Source organism: Podarcis cretensis (assembly GCF_951804945.1).
Source record: "Podarcis cretensis genome assembly, chromosome: 4".
NCBI lineage: Eukaryota > Metazoa > Chordata > Lepidosauria > Squamata > Lacertidae > Podarcis > Podarcis cretensis.
The window spans coordinates 8,080,710-8,086,709 of record NC_137173.1 but is presented as its reverse complement, the minus strand read 5'-3'; positions in this window follow the sequence as shown (position 1 = coordinate 8,086,709).

The following is a 6,000-nucleotide window of genomic DNA, read 5'->3' as shown; positions in this document are numbered from 1 at the left end:
ATAGGAATGCCTAGCTCTTTCACACAGTTTACAGAATAGCATACAATGCCTGGCTTCCTCTACCCAGGGGCACCAGTCTCAGAAAATTCGGCTCCATTGCCTGTGAGTGTTTTGCAGAGAAAAGGTCGATTCAAGTTCAGATCGATATTTCTCTTCCCTGGTTCCAAAGTGGGGAGAAGCACTGGAGGAACTAACAGCATCCATGTCTGGTTCTGCAAGCAGAGCTTGGAGTTGCGCTTATCAAAAATAGCTCGAAAAGAGATGTCCTTACATGCCCTCAGTGTTCCTAGGCAGAAGGAAACATCAGGTGGCATGAGAAAAAGAAAGAAAGAAAGGAAAGGATTTTTGCTAGGGGGGGGAAATCGCATTCCTGAAGAAGCCACGGGAAGCAACATGAAGACCATGTCAGATTGTGGCTCATCTAGGCTGGTATTGTCTGCACTGAACGGCAGCCGCTGAAGCCAGGGACTGAAGCTGCAGTTGTTGTTGTTGCACCCACAAAACGTGTTCTCCGCAACTGAGCTGCAGACCTTCGCTCTATCAAGGTGTGCTGGAACTGATTAAAGAATTTAGAGAAGTGGCAGGCTTTAAGCTGAATATAACAAAAACAAAAATGCTTGTTAAAAATGTAACCACAGAAGAAAAGGACGACTTAGAAAAAATATTGGGCCTGAAAATCTCTTCAAAAGCGAAATACTTGGGTATTTGGATCACCCCCAAGAACATAAACTTATTTCAGGATAATTACACCAAAACTTGGCTAGAGATTAGAAAAAACTTGGTAACCTGGAGTAAACTAAAATTAACATTTCTGGGTAGGATTTCCATTATAAAGATGAATGTGCTTCCAAAATTAATCTTTTTATTTCAAATGATTCCGATACTGGGTGAAGCAGGTTGTCTCAAGATATGGCAAAGAGAAATTTCCAAATTTCTGTGGGAAGGGAAGAAACCTAGGATTAAACACCTGATCTTAATAGACATAAAAGAGAGAGGAGGCTTTTCCCTACCCGATTTAAAACTTTATTACGAGGCAGCCTGTTTCACCTGGCTAAAAGATTGGTGCACGTTGCAGGATCCAGATCTCCTGGACCTGGAAGGTTTTAATAACCGTTGGGGATGGCACGCCTACCTAATATATGGAAAAGCGAAAATTCATAAAAAATTTACCAACCATATAATAAGAAAGTCACTCTTTGCTGTATGGGAAAAATATAAAGACCTGATGGAGCCTAAAGTCCTGTGGTGGACTTCTCCAGTACAAGCCATAGCAGTAAAACAGAAAAATACTCAGGAAAGCTGGCCAACGTATAAAATGCTTCTAAAAAATGAAGATAACCAAATAAAATTTAAAAAATTTGAGGAAATAAGAGAACACATTTCAGACTGGTTCCAATACTATCAGTTATTTGAAAAATTTAAATCTGACAAACAAAAGGGGTTCTCAGTAGAAATTTCCCGATTCGAATCTGATCTTGCAAATTCTAAAAGAAAAACTCTTTCCAAAACTTACCGACTCCTCCTTGACTGGACAGTCAAGGTGGAGGAGGTAACAGTGGCAATGGTGAGGTGGTCCCAGGATTTTGGCCACTCAATAACCATGGCCCAATGGGAAAATTTATGGAAGATCAATTGGAAATTCACAAACTGTTACACGATTAGAGAGAACTTTCAAAAAATGCAACATCGATGGTATCTAACACCATGGAAACTTTCAAAAATGTATAAAAATGTGTCAAGTAATTGTTGGAGATGCGGAGACTCTGGAACATTCTACCATATGTGGTGGACATGTAGGAAAATACAGGTATTCTGGGAGAGTATACATGCAGAACTGCAAAAAATGCTAAAGATCTCTTTCAATAAAAAACCAGAGGCCTACCTCCTGGGAATAACAGATTTGGATATTCCACAAAAGAGGAAGGGTATCTTTTTATATGCGATGGTGGCAGCAAGAGTTTTGATCGCAGCAAAATGGAAGAGTAATGAAATCCCCTCTATACAAGATTGGATCCAAAAGCTGACAGAATATGCCGAATTAGATGGTTTATCAGAAAAAATAAAGAATAAATCAAAACAGGAATTTGTTTCTAAATGGGAGGTTTTCAAAGAATATCTGAAAAATAAATATAGTAGTTTAAATTCTGTTGCAGCATTCGAGGAACTTCAGTAATAGTTGCTAGGTAGATAGAAGAAATTAGATTTATTGAGAATAAGTTTAATTATGAAAAAAATGTGTATTGGCAATAAGTAATATGAATTTGAAATATGGAATAGACGTGAAGTTGGGTCTTTAGTGTTAAGACCAATAGATGTTTTATTGTTTGGTATTTGTGTTTTTTTTGTGTGTTTTTTTCTTGTTGTATAAATAAATATTTTTAAAAAATTTAATTTCATGTAGGAAGGCAATTGTCCATCCAGACTTAGCACAATTTCCGTAAGAAGCAAACAAACAAAAAACAAGGTGGGCTTGTGAGTGTGGAGATACAAACACCCTGTTCAGATGGAATGACGGCCCCCCAGGCAGTTATCTTGACAAGGGGCTCCCTGTTATGTGATCAGTATTTGCCTGAGCTTTGACTCTGGACTAAGGATTCTGAGCTCCTGTGTTCTGATTCGATACACGATGTCCAATCACAGAACATTTCAGGATTTGGGCCTCTGCCATTGGCCCTTGAACTCTTGAGTCGTGATTCGCAGCTTGGAAGTTTAGACAGCCAATCACGTTGGGAGTGGGAGTGGCCCAGGCCTTCAGAAATGTATATAAGCAGTTGCTTTGCCCCTGTTGTCCAGTTATGTAGTTCAATAAAAGTTCTTGCTGTTATCGTTGTGTCTTGCCATGTGGGAACCCACCTATACTTCACTCCCCAATCACATTGGGGAGGAAAGAGTCACTTAGGGTCCTTCCAGAAGACCCAGAAGACCCTGTGAACAGAGCATCCATCTTGATTTGTGCACAAGGAGATTAGAGAAAGAAAGCTGCAGAGATAGTGCAGGATAGTGCGCACCCCGGAAATGATCTCTTTCAGCTTCTGCCTTCTGGAAGAAGGTACAGGGTTATAAAGACCAGGACTAGCCGCCTGAGAAACAGTTTCTATCCAAATGCGATTTTGGTTTTAAACACAGTGTAAGGTAGTCTCTATGTGAGTATATTGTATTCAATTATGGGGTATCAGAGTTTTTAGGGGCTAACCAGGTTGGGATAGCTGAGATAGCAGGCTTGTTGGTTTTTGAATGTCTGATGTAGATTTTTTTCCAGTTTCGTTGTTCTGTATGGGACAATGACAATCAAGATTATCGTATCGTAGATGCTGCCAGCTACTTAATGAACATTCATCCTGACTTGTTCGCGGGGAGGTTTGACGACACTGCATCGAAACAAGGGTTGCCCCACCCCTTCTCCTATGCACCCCCTCCCTTTCCTATCGCAAAGAGTCTGATCTTTCAGGGAAAGTGGGTTTGTTACAGAAATCCTCCAATCACACCACCCAAATTTAACGGTGCAGCATTGAAGCAAGTGTCTGGAAGCGTCGCAAGGTGGCAATGCTGCAATGGACCTAACTGCGTTCGGATGGGGCCAGAAACTTCCTAGATTCAATTCTTGAAGAGCTGAGCAAGGACCTAAAGCATGATCTAATCGCAGCTAATCCTGTTCCTGTTCTTGTTGGGGAGAGAATAAAGCTCTTGTCCAACTTCCTGGCTGGTCTGTCTTCTGAGCTTCCCATAACGCACGTGGCACAGTCTTCCTGGGACCAGTTGGGAGCGGGTGTCATGTGATCAAATGCTCCCCCATGCCAAAAACTCCATTACGTTGGGAAACCTGCACGCCCGGAAGAAGCCAAACCAGGGATACAAAACTCATGCGCCAGGCAGGAACTTTTCTCCATGAGGTTCTCTCCCCTGTGGAAAAGGAAAATCCCGACAAATCCCAGTGTTGCATGAACAGCTTGGGGTGGGTTGGGGGGGGGGGGTTAGATAGATAGTTTATTACGGCCATAGGCCCATATTCAATAGATCATACAACAAAACAGGTATGACAAAGTAAAATCAATAAGTTAAAATACGTTTAAATCAAGTACATCTCAAACCGTAAATTTCTAAATTCTATTAAAATAAGGACAATATAGCGCTTAAAATATCAAATTATCAATATAAATCAATATTATTTAGGCAGAATCAATAATCATAGAGTAATCCATTTTTCCTCTTATAAGCTAATACTGTTATCAGAAATCTGGCAACAGAAAGAGACCTACTCGGATCAGAATCTTGCAGTAAATGTATTAGCTGTGTTTCCAAAGAGTCGCCCGAGATTTCCAATAATAAAGGGGACAAAAATCTGATCCGAGAAACTGAATGTAGTGAACAACAGAATAGTATATGTTGGGGGGGGGGGGTTGGAATCAGGAACACGGTCCTCTTCCTCTGCATGACCTTACTATCCTGTCTCCCTTCTGGAGTTCTGTCATTCTGCTTCCAGATGACTGCATTTTTGTGCACTCCATTTGCAGCCTCCAATGTAATAAACGGTTATTATGGGGAACAGATGAAACAAGCTATTTCGCTCGCAGCTGGACACAAAAGATGGGCAATAGGAGGGGAGCGAGGAGACATTCCTATCTCTCTCATCTGCCATAATGCCCATTAGCAAAGGCTGGTTGGAGACTAGATGAGGGAGATATATGGAGATTTTGCTCTCAGTTCATCTGAGGGCAGATTCATTTAATTCATTGGCTTCAAGTATCCACCCAGAAAGAAGAAGGAATGCAATGCAGTTTACAAAAGAAATCAAACCCTATGAAACAATAGTTTATAACGCAGGTCCCTTCCCAGACTGTCAGTGTCTTTGGCAGATTCAAGCTGCCACAATTACAGTGGTACCTCGGGTTACATACACTTCAGGTTACATACGCTTCAGGTTACAGACTCCGCTAACCCAGAAATTGTACCTCGGATTAAGAACTTTGCTTCAGGATGAGAATAGAAATCGCACAGCAGCAGCAGCAGCAGCAGGCCCCATTAGCTAAAGTGGTATCTCAGGTTAAGAACAGTTTCAGGTTAGGAACGGACCTCCGGAACGAATTAAGTACGTAACCAGAGGTACCACTGTAACTGTGGCAGCCTGAATCTGCCAAAGACAGATTGGGAGGTCCTGCACAACAAACTCATGCCCCAAAACAATAGTTTTGCAGTAAAGAAAGTGACAGAAATTCAATGGAAACTGTGAGGAAAGTCTTTTAATGCTTAAATGTTTCTTTTGAGTGTGCTTGAATCTTCCTGCCACACCTGTGTGATGCTCCACACCCTCTGAGAAGCCCTGCTTTAACTGGAACACATTCTCTCCTGGGGAATATCTGGCTGGTACATGCTCTGGTTATCTCCCGCTCGGACTACTACCATGCACTCTACGTGGAGCTACCTTTGAAGGTGACTCGGAAACTACAACTAACCCAGAATGCAGCAGCTAGACTGGTGACTGGGAGCGGTCGCCGAGACCATATAACACCGGTCCTGAAAGACCTGCATTGGCTCCCAGTACATTTCCAAGCACAATTCAAAGGGTTGATGTTGACCTTTAAAGCCCTAAACAGTCTCGGCCTAGTAGACCAGAAGGTGTGTCTCCACCCCCATTGTTCAGCCCGGACACTGAGGTCCAGTGCTGAGGACCTTCTGGCGGTTCCCTCCCTGCGAGAAGCAAGGTTACAGGGAACCAGGCAGAGGGCCTTCTTGGTGGTGACGCCCGCCCTGTGGAACGCCCTCCCATCAGATGTCAAAGAGATGAGTACAGTGGTACCTCGGGTTAAGACCTCAATTTGTTCCGGAGGTCCGTTCTTAACCTGAAACTGTTCTTAACCTGAAGCACCACTTTATCTAATGGGACCTCCTGCTGCTGCCGCGCCGCCGGAGCACGATTTCTGTTCTCATCCTGAAGCAAAGTTCTTAACCCGAGGTAATATTTCTGGGTTAGCGGAGTCTGTAATTTGAAGCGTATGTAACCTG